Source organism: Hypanus sabinus, chromosome 15, assembly GCF_030144855.1.
Source record: "Hypanus sabinus isolate sHypSab1 chromosome 15, sHypSab1.hap1, whole genome shotgun sequence".
NCBI classification, from domain to species: Eukaryota; Metazoa; Chordata; class Chondrichthyes; order Myliobatiformes; family Dasyatidae; genus Hypanus; species Hypanus sabinus.
Window position 1 is genome coordinate 65,606,029 of NC_082720.1, and position 14,231 is coordinate 65,620,259.

Here is a 14,231-nt window from a genome sequence, read left to right on the forward strand (position 1 = left end):
TGTTTTTCAGTTTGATACTTTGATGCACCGACTAAACATCCTTGCAAGAAAATTCGAAGCAACTCCAACCCATAACCAACGTATCATAATACACACCTACAGCAATGTGGTTGCCTTTTATGAGCCCCTTGAAGTGCCTTGATCCTCCACTCTGTTTGGAATTAGTTGGGGATAGGCACTAAATGCTGGCTTTGTAGCAGCCTCCACAGCCCTGGATTGAAAACTAAATATTTCCAATCAGGTTTGTCAGACTGCAATTGAATATATGTTACAAGTGAAGATTTTTCAGTGGGGCTGTACTAGGAGTAGATGTCAGGGAAGCAAAGAAAAATGCATCAGGAAATCAGATCATTATGACAAGTATGACAGGAAGTTCTAATCTTAAGTGAAGTTGGCAGGACTGGGGCTAATAGCGCATAATTTCACAAACTGCTCTTAACTCAACAGCTTTCCACAAATCCCAAAGCATGTCCCAAACTATCACAATCAGAAGAGTTTTACATTCCCTTGAAGATGTGAATGGACTTCTCAAGTGGCCAGGCAGCATGTATGAACATCTAGGGTTGATATCTGTCATGGCATCTGTTAATCCAATATTGAGCGTGAGTTTACAGTTGACCAAGAACGTCACAGTTTTCGAGAACAAATGGTGATCTTCTTTGATCCAATGCCAATTAGATTTAATGTGCGTTTGTAAAGTAATTTTCATTTATTTAAGGTCTGGTTACTCCCAAATAAATCAAATCTTATTTAAAAATGTTAATTCACTCAGGGAAGCCAAATTTCTTTTTAAGATGTGTTAATGGAACTACATAATTCTTACTTAAAAATAAATGAAAAAATATCTTGAATGTATGAATAATGCTATTAAAATTGGAAGCCTAAAGCTGTTTAAGGGTGTTCAGGGTGTTGATCGGCTAAAGTTTGAAATCTATTCTGAGCACTTCTTGAACTACAGCTGTGAAACATTGTTGTCTATCCATAAAGCCCTAAGACATAGGAGCAGAATTAGACCATTTGATCCATCGTGTCTGCTCTGCTATTCCATCACAGCTGATTTATTATCTCTCTCAACTCTATTCTTCTGTCTTCTCCCAGTATCCTTTGACACCCTTACTCATCAAAAACATATCCAAGTTCACTTTAAATATACCTATTGACCTGGCTGACACAATGGAGTGATATTCTGCACCCTGCTGATCTGCTTGTAGTCAATTTCCACTGTTGCCAAAGACACTGTAACGCATAGATATCTCCACTGTCTAGTCCATGTCCATCTGACCACTGAGTTTATCTTTGTCATCACAAAATGTTAATTTTCCATTTGATCAGACCTTTCCAGTGAATAAAATGAGGAAATAGGCAATGAAGCTTGTTCCTCATTTTATATTGTCTCAGTTGCAATTGCCCAACAGATGTAGATCAAACTGCTAAATATTCACAGTTACATATTGTTTCCTCCAAGTCATTGTTCTGTATTTTCTATCATTTTGGCTAAAGAGCAAAGATCCAGCGATTAGGACAACAGAGGTGGTCGTGGGAGGCAGAGAAGCAGCTACGGAATTGCTACATGTCAGTGGACAGGCCCGTGTTCAAGGACTCATCTATGGATCTGTCATGATTGTCACGGACTTTATTAAAACAGTTATAGATGAGTGTGTCCCCCAGAAAATCATTCAGAGTCTTCCCCAGAAATTTCCTATAGTCTAAGTACAATCTCTGTGAAGCCAGCTCAAGGGCAAAGTGGCAATTCCAGACCAAACTTATATCAACGGTGGATGCTTAACAGTTGTGACAGGGTCTGAATATTATCATCTCTTGTAAAGTTAAATCAAGCGACATAGGTGACAACTAGCAGGCTGAAATATTCACTGAGATCTTCACCCTCTCACTTTGGAAGTTTTAGATGTCCACCTGCTTCAAAGCAGGCTTCAGTTACATGGGTGCCCAAGAAAAACGTGGTAAGCTACCTCAATGACTATCATCTAATAGCACTTACATTCATAGTGATGAAGTGTTTTGAGAGGTTGATGATGAAACATATCAACTCCTACCTGAGAAGCAACTTAGGTCTGTTCCAATTTGCCACCTGAAGCAACACAGCAGATGCCATCTCATTGGCTTTTCACTCAATCCTGGAACATCTGGACAGTAATGATGTGTACATTGCAGTGCTCTTTATAGAATACAGCATTCAAAATTCAAAATCATCATCCCTGAAAATCTAATCAATGAGTTCCTGGTCCTTGGCCTCAACAGTTTCTTGTGCAATTGGTTCCTTAATTTCCTCACATAAGACACTGGTTAGTTCAGACTGGCAACAAACTCTCCTCTATGATCTCCATCAACAGAGGTGCACCACAAGGCTGTGTGATTAACCCCCTACTCAACTCACCGTACACTTAGGACTGTGAGAATGAGCACAGCTTCAAGGCCATATTCAAGTCATCAATCTGTTATTGTGTCACCACTGTTGTAGACCAAATCAAAAGTGATGAAGAATCAGCATATAGCAGGGAGATTGAAAATTTGTCTGAGTGTTCCCATAGCAACAACCTCTAGTCAATGTCAGCAAGACCAAGGAGCTGATTATTAGCTTCAGGAGGAGAAAACCAGAAGCCCATTAGCTAATCCTTATCAGAGGTAAAGAGGGTCAGCAACTTTAAATTTCTCAGTGCTTGTATTTCAGAGGACCTAACTTAGGCCCAGCATGTAAGTGCAATTAAGAAGAAAGCATGACAGTGCCTCTATTTTCTGTGGATTTTGCAAAGATTCAGCGTGACACTAAAACCTTGACACACTTCTATAAATGTGTGGTGGAGAGTATATTGACTGGCTGTTTTACAGCCTGGAATGAAAATCCTCCAAAAAGTAATGGATCTAGCCCAATACATCATGGATAAAGTCCTCCCCTCCATTAAGCATATCTACATGAAGTGTTGCTGCAGGAAAGTGGCATCCATCATCAGGGACTCCCACAACTCAGGTCTTGCTGTCCTCTCACTGTTGCCAAGAAGAAGATGGTGCAGCAGCCTTGGGATTCACACCACCAGGTTCCGGATCATTTACCCCTCTAACATCAGCCTCTTTAACAAAAGAAGATGACAATTCAACTTAATGTTCCCCATCATTGAAATATTCCCACAACCAATGGATTCCCTTTCAAGTAGTCTTCATCTCATGTTCTCGATAATTATTGTTTATTTCTATTATTTATTTATTTATTTTTGAATTTTGCACAGTTTATTGTCTTTTGCACACTGGTTGAATGCTCAAGTTAGTGAGGTCTTTCATTGATTCTATTATGCTATTACATATTCAGTGATGGATTTATTGAGTGTGGCTGCAAGAAGATGAATCTCTGGGATGTATATGCTGACATATATGTACTTTGATAATAAATTTACTTTGAACTTCGAACACTGTGTGGAAAACTTGCTCCTCAAGTCCCTTTTAATTCCCTTTCAAGTCCCTTTTAGGTCAAATATGATGGCAGAATATAATATTAATGGTGACTCTTGGCAGTGTGGAGGATCAGAAGGATCTTGGGGTCCAAGTCGCTTGGGCGCTCAAAGTAGCAGTGCAGGTTGACTCTGTGGTTAAGAAGGCATACAGTGTATTGGCCTTCATCAATCATGAAATTCAATTTAGGAGCTGAGAGGTAACATTGCAGTTATATAGAACCTTGGTCACACCCCTCTTGGAGTACTGTGCTCAGTTCTGGTCGCCTCACTACAGGAAGGATGTGAAAACCATAGAAATTGTGCAAAGGAGATTTACAGGGATGTTGCCTGGATTGGGGAGCATGCCTTATGAAAACAGGTTGAGTGAACTCGGCCTTTTCTCCTTGGAGCGCTGAAGGATGAGTGGTGACCTGATAGAGGTGTACAAGATGATGAGAGGCATTGATTGTGTGGATAGTCAGAGGCTTCTTCCCAGGGCTGAAATGGCTGCCACAAGATGGCACAGGTTTAAGGTGCTTTAGAGCAGGTACAAAGGAGATGTCAGGGTTAAGTTTTTTACACAGAGAGTGGTGAGCGCGTGGAATGGGCTGCCGACAACAGTGGTGGAGGTGGATATGATAGGGTCTTTTAACAGACTTTTGGATAAGTACATGGAGCTTAGAAAAATAAAGGGCCATGGGTAAGCCTAGTAATTTCTAATGTAGGGACATGTTTGGCACAAGTTTGCGAGCTGAAGGGCCTGTATTGTGCTGTAGGTTTTCTATGTTTCTGTGTTCAGTAACTTCCCATTTTTGGATTGTCCAACTTAGCTATGTCATTCTGAGTTTTCATTGGCTCAAGCACATTTAACACCAGTGATGTTTGAACCCGGAGCTGAAGAGAGAGAGGAAGCTGCCCTGCCCTGTGGTTTTACGCGAAATGCTGTCTCATACAGCATAGAGTCTGTGTGTGTCACTGCGCCCAGAGTTTCTATTCTCAGCAACTGGATTCTGTTACCACCACCTTCCTCAAAGGTAGGCGACCTTACCGCAATCTCAATTCAAGGAAAGGAGAGGTTTAAATGGGGTCAGACAATGAACTCAATTTTAATTATCTTGTAGTGTTTAATACTTCGCTCCTTCAATCAGTCCTATTGTTGCAGTCTGTCTCATTGTCCGTTAAACAAGTGCATTAAAACATTATTTATTTGTTCTTCTTCTTGGTTTTCTCTCAATTGCAATGATGCAGGGTTCTCATAGATCAATTAACAGCATCCCATATTATCAAGGTTTTAAACTTTCCTTCTTGTTGTCTGGACAATAAAACTCTTTCAATGTCAAAATGGATTTAATTTTTCCTGTTTCCCTGCCAAAGCTCTGGGTGTGTTTGAAGTTCGCTTCTCGCTCACAGTTCTGCTGCCTGTTCAGTTCATGACCTGAGTAGTGAGGTCAAACTCAGTTGAAGCCATGTTGCTGAGAAGGGTGTATTTGAATATGACAGAGAAATTAAACAGGCAGCTCCTTAATGTGAAATGAATGGCGCAACAAAGGATGAGAAATGTCTTGATAGAAGTGTGGAAGATGATGAGAGGCATTCATTGTGTGGATAGCCAGAGGCTTTTTCCCAGGGCTGAAATGGTGAATATGAAAGGGCATAGTTTTAAAGTGATTCAGACTGACATATTTTATTGATCCCGAGGGATCAATAGGGTCTTTCAGGAGACTCTTAGAAAGGTACATGGAGCTTAGAAAAATAGAGGGCTATGTAGTAGGGAAATTCTAAGCATTTTCTAGAGTAGGTTACATGGTCGGTACAACGTTGTGGACTGATGGGCCTGTTATGTAGATTTCTATGTTCTATGAAAACATAGATCAATAGCCGTAACTCCAGAATTTCTTCAGTCAGAGGTTTTGTGAGTGTGGTACAAGCTGCCAGCAAAAATGGTAGTGGACAACAAGGAAGACCATCAACACTTGCAGTGGGATCGAAACCAACTGAAAAAAATAGATTGACAGATGGCAGATGGGATTTAAAGCAGACAAGTTGAGGTGTTGCACTTTGGGAGGACAAACAAGGCTCGGCCTTATACAGTGACCAGCAGGGTCCTGAGGAATGTGGCAGAAGAAAGGTAATCTGGTTATACAGATTTATTATCCGAAAAAGTGTCATCACAGGTAGCTAGCGTGCTGCACAGTTGTGGATACATTGATCTTCATAAATCAGTATATTGGGACATAGCTGACACCAAATTTTGAGTATTGGGTGCAGTTTCAATCACCTACGTACAGGAAAGTATCCAAATCAGAATCAGATTTAATATCACCAGTGTATCTTGTGAAATTTGTTAACTTTACAGCTGCAGTACAATGAAATATATGATAAATAAATATGGAGATAAAAACTGATTTACATTATATGTCTATTAAATGGTTAGATTAAAATAAGCCATGCAAAAATAACAGAAATAAAGAAGCAGTGACTTAGTGCTTCTGGGTTCAACGTCCATTTAGTGAATGCCTTCAGGCTTCTGTACCTCCTTCCCGATGGTCACCATATTGTTACGTACCCCATAACTGGGTGTCTGACCAGCAGCGAAAGAAGAATCCGTTGGAGTCTGGTGGTACCAAACTAAAGGTGTTTATTAGTAAACTACACAATACAATATCAAAAATGCAAATATACATATAAAACAAGTTAGCAGTAATAAACCTAAAAGTGTAGGAATAATAATGCAATAATAAACAAGCTCTATTGATGTCTAGGGGTAAATGAATTGTCATAGAAAAGTATAGAGTTCAGTTCATAAATGCTGAAGTAATTATGGTTGTTGTATTGAAATCGTTGGAGAGAGAGAGAGAGAGAGAGAGAGAGAGAGAGAGAGAGAGAGAGAGAGAGAGAGAGAGAGAGAGCGAGAGGTAACAGCTACAGCAGCCAAACTTTCCTTTGCTTTCTTAATCCGTCGTATCATTGTGGTCATTCAGTTATGACCCCTCTGGTCTTCAGCTGGACCATTCTTCTGTGGTGGACTCGTCACTCTAGCATGAATGGACACACACACAAGTCCCCACCGGCCCTGCTGTAACACTGTGAGCTTTACTGACTGATCTCCTGGTTCGGTCTTTGAAGCCCCCACCTTTCTGTGGGTTCCCAACACTTAGTCAGTGTCCATGGGTGTGTCTGAAGGGTGTCTCTCCAGACCTGTCTTTTTATCCCCACTCACGGGGTCTCAGCTATCCATCAACTCTGAATGACCGTGTTCATCAAATCAGGCCACTCCTGCTGTCTCCTGAGGAATGTTAATGAGCAAAGTACAGTCCTTGTAGTGGAAGGTAAATAATCCAGGAAGAGTCATAATACAGTAAATCAACTGTCTCTCTCCCCCTCTTATCTGTAGCAGATGTTCTTGCCTGGGCTTTATCTCTCTCTCATGAGCAGCATAACAAAAGCAATAGTTCGTAGTCCTCAGGAGGGGGGTTGGGAATGGTTAACTCTGCACCCCATTGTCCATCAGGTCTGTCCATCACTCATAACAATATGAAGAGGGCATAGTGTGGCTCCTTAATAATGGATGCCACATTCCTAAGGCACAGCTTCTTGAAGATATCTGGAATACTATGGAGGCTGGTACCCATGATGGAGCTGACTAATTTTACAAGTTTCTGCAATTTATTTCAATCTTGTGCAGTAGCCCCCACCCACCACCTCAATTTCAGACAGTGATACAGCCAGTCAGAATGTTCTCAGCAATACATTTGTAAAAGTTTTTGAGTGTTTTGGTTGCCAAAACAAATCTTCTCAAATTCCTAATGAAATATAGCCACTGTCCTGCCTATTTTAATGGCTATTTACAACTGCATCAATATTTTGCACCCAGGTTGGTTCCTCAGCGATATTGACACCCAGGAATTTGAAATTGTTCACTCTCTCCACTTTGGATCCCTCTATGAAAGTTCATTTGTGTTCCCTCATCTTACCCTCCCTGAAGTCCACAATCAGCTCTTCGATCTTATTAACGTTTTCTGCAAGGTTGTTGCTGTGACACCACTCAACTAAATGGTATGTCTCACTCTTGTACACCCTTTCACCACCATCTGAAATTCTGCCAACAATGATCGTGTCATCAGCAAATTTCTTAGTGCTGTTTGAGCTAAGCCTAGCCACACATCATGGGTGTAGAGAGAGTAGAACAGTGGGCTAAGCACACATTCTTGTGGAGCATCAATGTTAATTGTCAATGAGGTGGAGATGTTATTTTCAAATTGTACAGATGGTGGTCTTCCAGTTTGGAAGCCAAGGATCCAGTTGCAGAAGTCTAGGTCTGTAGCTTTTCGATCAGCACTATAGGAATGATGGCATTAAATGCTGAGCCCTAGTCAATAAACAAATATCAATAAGTTAGAAAAAATTCAGAGAAAATTTACAATGATGTTGCTGGGACTCGTGGGCATAAGATATAAGGAAAGGTTGAATAGGTTAGGACTTTATTTCCTGTGGTGTAGGAGAATGAGGAGTGATTTAATAGAGTTAGACTAATTATGGGGGGTATAGGTAGGGCAAATGCAAGCAGACTTTTTCCAGTGACGTTTGGTGAGATTAGAACTAGAGGTCATAGGTTCAGAGTGAAAAGTAAATAAATTAAGGGAAAAGTAACAGAGAACTTCTTCAGAGTGTGGAATGAGGTGTCACCAGAAGTGGGGAATGTGGGTTTAATTGCAGCTCTTAAGAGAGACTTGGATAAATACATGGATGGGAAGGATATGGAGGGTTTTGGTCCAGGTGTAGGTCGCTGGGACTAAGCAGAATAATAGTTTGTCATGGACCGGATGGAGTGCTGTTCCTGTTTCTGTGCTGTAGTGCTCTGTGACTCTATGACTCTATGTTAGTTTAATTGCAACATTTTAGTGAAGTCAGCAGAGTACATAGATGTAAGAGGTAAATGGAGGACCATGGTCTGAGTGCAGATAGAAGTGTAACATGCTCTGGGGTTTCACGGCTGTGTAACATGGTGTAAGGTTTCTCTGATAACGTAATGGTTTCTCAGTAGCAGCAATGTTTGGGTTACAACTTGAGATAACAGGGTTTGGAATGCTGATGTTCTTGTGAGTCTGGAAGAGAGATTTTCACAGTCTTTTGCTGGGGTGAGATGAGGAGAGAAGACGCGAATGGAGAGAGTTGGTAGACTGCTGGATGGAGTGGACTTGGAGCAAGATTCTGAAGGGCAGCAATGATCGGAGGAGGTCAATACTGGACGATTGGCTTATCAGTGAGCTCCGACATTGCACAACAGACTGTTTAATAAGATTGGGCCCTTTTTTTTCTTTTTTTGTTTCTTTACTAACAATATAGTCAAAGTAAGAATTATAAAGCTTAATTGTTTAATCATATATTGTGTACCGTTAATTATTTTGAATTACTGATTTGTAACAGGGACACATTGCACAGCATCCACCCAAACAAGAATTCTTAAGTTTGACCGGGTTAGCGGCTATCATCCCCTATATTAAGCCACCAGCTGAAGTGAGAGTTACATTTGTAGGGGCAATTATGGGGGCGAGAGTTACAATTGTGAGGTTGTTGTCATTCAAACAAACTTTCAAAATCCCTCCTGTATGCTGATTGTCAGGGCAAATCAAATAACATGCTGATTCAAATAATGATATTGTCAGGGAATCCAGAACAACACGTGGACCCAGACTCTGACAAAGGCAGGAAACAAGGGAAGGTCCTAGGCACAGCAGGAGCCCTACTACCAGGTTTATTAGAAGAAGCCTTAACACATATTGTGCTAGCATGGCCCTCTATCCCTCCAAAAGGTCTCCCAATCCCTTTGGGGTTGTAATCATGAAATTCTTTTCCCATTTTTTGAATTTGTTCTACACTTTTCTGTATATAGTCCACTAAAAGGGAAATATATTTGGATTCATTGGTGATGTAGGTGACCCATAATGGTGGGCAATCCCCCCTTCTCAGCTAATATAAAATCAAGGGCCACCCTATTCTGCAGGGTGACTTTTCATATCACTATTACCTCAGCCATAAGTTCCCTGATTTGTTGCTGTGTTTCCTCTAAGGCTGAGGTGACATCATTAGCTATTTTCTCTAGGGTGTTGGTTAATTTTATAACTTCTGAGGATATCCACCCTGTTCCCCAAGGGAGAAATATAAATATCCAAAATTGTTCAGCCTCAAAGATAGCCCTCTTCATCTGTTTGGGAAATTCCATTCATCGTGGTGGTCCTCATGCTTGACAAGAGGGGCAGATAGGGGTAGTAGAAAGCCCCCCCATTCCCATGTGAGCCAAGAGAATGCCTGATCAACACACATAAGTCCCCTTTAGAGTCCATAGGATCCCCATGGAAGAATTGGTCCCATCAGCTCAATAGGTGCTCTGTTGAGCACATTTACTTCAGCCCATAAAACTGCTTCCATTTTCCTAACAGCAACAATCGCCAACCTTCTGCAGGATTACTTGTAACATCGGGGGTGCAGGATTAATCAAATTATAGAGGAGATACCACCATCCTTTAAACTGATTGTCTCAGGGTTGCATTACTGGGTCCTTATAGGTAATGTGGGGATACTAGAGGGTGATAGTATGCCCCAACCCCGATATATTCCCAAAGCACCAGGATCCAAAATACCCTTTCATAAAGGGTCAATAGTCTATGGTCTCATTTTGATTAAATGGGTTGGATACTAATGGTACCTCAGAACCAGAGTTGGTGGGTATGGCTATGCAGATCCAGCAAATTGATATGTTCTTGCAAGGTGCGTATTCATAAGTCATACGCATAAAATAATTAGGTAGCGGGTGTGCTATTCCCTGTTCCCCTGCTCCTCCTGCAACCCTCCCCCACATCCCTTTTAATGCTATCAGTATCAGCAGGAGGATACTCAACTGATGGGTTTTTTGACTTGCTTTCGGTTACCATCAATCCATTCAGCTCTTCCTTCAAGTTTGAGTGCTGTCCTGGTGACCAGCAACACTTGGAATGACCCTTTTCATCTAGGAGGAAGAATCCTTTTACATTGTTTTTGCATACACCATGTTGTCTGGCTTAAAAGGATGAGTGTTTCCTCATCCAGCTGAGGTAGGGCTTCTTCCACTTGTTTTTGGTTCTCCTTGACAAGTCTTTACTATTTCTAAAGTTTTCTCATCATTCCAGATCCAGGGAGTATTTTCTCCTCCTATTGGGAGGGCAGGAACCTGCAGGCATGGGTGGCCCCATTAGGACTTCAAATGGTGTTAATTTAGTGGTCCTGCTGACATTTATTAGTGACATAATTTAGTGGTTCTGCAAGGTAGGGAAGACTACCGACAAGGCCTCATTTTAGTCAGTGTCCTGATAAACGGGGAAGAATCTCTGACATGAGGGCCTTGACTACAATCCTTTTATCATTTTTGCGAGTCAAGAAGGTTTCTACCCATTTAGAAAACATGTAAGTGTTTAGACCCTCCACTAGTTGGCCTGTGCACAAATTGATCTGTAGTCTAGAAAAGGTGGTCTCCGCAGGGGGTAAGTGGTCAAACTTATCTGGTGTTTTCCCTCTGTTTGTCTGATATATCTCATAGCTCTGAACAACACATCAGGCCATGATAGTTACTCCATTGTTGTAATATTTTGTGTATAATGCCACTTTTTCCAACATATCCTTTCCCATGATACAAGCTGACAAGGATATGTAGGAGATTCTGGTGATAAGCAAGTCACTCCTCTGAGTGGCAGCAAATGCCCTGGGGATCGGGGGCACATTGGGCTTTGGCCCACCTCTCTCTTTCTCTCTGGTGCCTGCCGCTGAGCGGTGGCCATTTCCTGGAGTGAAATGGTGGTGGATGGAGAGGCATGAGCCACAGCCTGCAGGGAAACCTCTTTGGTGGTCATGTGTTGGGCAGTTCCATCCACAGCTCTAGCGTCAAGGGCAATAGTGTCTGTTGAGTTGGTATGAATTTTGTGCTTGAATATTGCTAATCTTCATGCCATCTGTACTGCCTGGAAAAGATTTGTGATTAGGTGGGCATGTTTAATGGGTTTACCCAAAGATGTTATGAAGCCCCATCACTTCTACAGAGTACTGAAATCATGGACCACACCAAAAACATAGCTGGAGTTAATGTAGATGTTAGCGATTTTACAGGTTCGGGTTAGGGCAAACAATTCGGCTGCCTTTCCTGGTGTTCAAGTCAAGTCAAGTTACTTTTTATTGTCATTTTGACCATAACTGCTGGTACAGTGCACAATAAAAATGAGACAACATTTTTCAGGACTATGGTGCTACATGAAACAGTACAAAAGCTACACTGAACTACGTAAAAAATACACTGACTACAGACCTGCCCAGGACTGCATAAAGTGCACAAAACAGTACAGGCATTACAATAAATAATAAAGAAGACAATAGGCACTGTAGAGGGTAGTAAGTTGGTTCCTGGAGAAAGGAATGCAGTTTCTAGCATCTCGAGGGGGATTCTACTGCATATCTGCCAGAATGGTTATTAGGCTTATGAGTGGACCCATCTGTAAAAAGGATCAGGTCTGGGTTGTCTAATAGGGTGGAGTGGAGGTCTGGTCAGGGTGAGGTTACTGTCTCAACTACCTCCAAACAACTAGGAAGCTCAGTTGGTTCGGGATAGGGTGCCAGGGTAAAAGGGTTAAGTGCTTGAAACACTTAAATGCGAGATTGAGTTTACTAAGGAGAATGACCTCGTAGCCCGTCCAGCAGACTGTGGTGAAATGTTGGATGGCCACTGAATTGGGAAGTAGCAACACCACTTGGGGTGCCAAGACCATGCAGGAGTGTTCAAGTATTAACAAAGTTGTCTTCTCAACCATCAGTGCCTTGGCGGCCACTGTTTGCAGGCAAACCAGCATTCCACAAACGATGGCGGGGGGGGGGGGGAGAAGCGGAGAGTCGAGTAGTAGGCAATGGGTCATCAAAGTCCTCTATGTTCTTGGACAGCATTGGTGAAACCCTGGTGTAATCTGTCGGACCAAGAGTGGGGACTTGCAGCAGGGATTGGCGTAGTGTGGCGAAAGCAGCCTCCCTTTCCTCGGTCCACTGAATAGTGTCTGGCACATTCTGGGCTTGCGTCAGAGGGCTCTATACTCTGGGACCCACTGACGACAGTAGTTGGTGATGCCCAGGAAGGTTATTAGCTGTTTCGTTGTCGTGGTCCTAGGTACTTGGGCGATAACAGCTGTGCGCTCCAGCCCAAGTCTTCTGAAGTCTCCCAGCAGCGCATATCCTTGGTATGTAGCAATTGATTGGCAGTACTAATGTTTTGATAGAGAAGTACGGTGATCTCTTGCAGCTAGGTGACTCAGAATGATGACCGAGTCCTGTCTGCAAACGGGCAGATTCATGGAAGCCAGCAACAGGTCGTCAGTGTACTATAACAACGCCATTTCTTCCTAGTGGGGCAAATCAGCCAGATCATCACAAACTGTTGAACTTTGTATCCTTGGGGAAGACGTGTCCAGCTGTACTGATGGCTGTTGTAGGTAAAGGCAAATAGATATTGGCTATCCTCGTGAAAGGGGATGGAGAAGAAGGCAGAACACGAGTCAACCACCATGTACCAACGACTCTACAAGTGAATAGAGGTCAGCATAACATTGACATCTGGCACCACCGGCTCATTAGGTTGTAGTATCTGGTTAATGGCCCGCAGATCTTGAACGAAGTGCCACTCTTCAGTTTGCCCCAGATGAATGGGTATTGCACGGGCTTTGTATTAGTCAGAGAACCCTTGCTGGAGTTGAGTCTCCACCATTGGTTTGACTCTTAACAAGGCTTCTAGCGACATGCGGTACTAACGGTTGGAAGACAGGTGGAAGTTCCGCTTCAGGACTAGTTGGTGAGGGGCCACGGTCTTGACTAGTCCCTCCTGATGTTTGCTTTTTGCCCAAAGTTTCGGATCTTCTCAACTAAGTTCTGCTGGCTCCATCCACTGGCCAGGGGTTGCGAGCTGACGGCGCGAGAATATTCCTTCCCTCCCCTCCCTAAAGTTGTCACTGTGATTCCAGAATCCGGAGTGAGGAAATGGATTCCTGGACGTAAAGCGTTAGCTAGGCGCCAAGTCGGCTCGCACTCTTTCACCATGGGCCCCAGGTCTTTGGGTTTCAAGTCGAGGGACGCATGCAAGCTTGAGATCTCTGCCTCAAGAAACAACTGGGTTTGAGCGTGTTCAAAGCCAGTGTCCAAGCCAACATCTACGACCAGCCCTTTCTGACCGAAGGCTACAATTCCACCCGAGCTCAATGGCCAGTGAAAGGCGGCGGTACAGTGCAACATAGTAGCGGCACGGCAAGTATTTACGAATTCCTCAACATACCCTTTCCCTTTTATTTGTGTTAATATGTCCTGTCACGGCCAATTACCCCATGGGAGACCTTCCACATGCCAGGCGTATAATGCCGCCTGAGTAGCAGGGGACCCCACTCTTTGGTACATCATAGTGCGAAGCTCAGTAACCTTCTTCAGGAAACTTAAGAAACAAGCCTTCGAGGGTGCAGTGGATAATGGCGTTCTATTTACAAAGTGGTCGGCCTAACAGATTTACAGGTGAATTATTAGCTGCCTCCCTATTATCCTAACTTCCACGGAATCAGAAACCGAGTCGACCATGGAAACTCTGGCTATCCCACAGACCACTTCGGAACTTTTAGGAAGTGCCACAGGAGGGCTTACAGATGACAAGGTGGCACCCGAATCAACCAGGCCAGATACTCTTTTGTCTGCTACTTCAATTTCCAGGAGAGGGCCCTCTCTTGTATTTTCTGACATCAT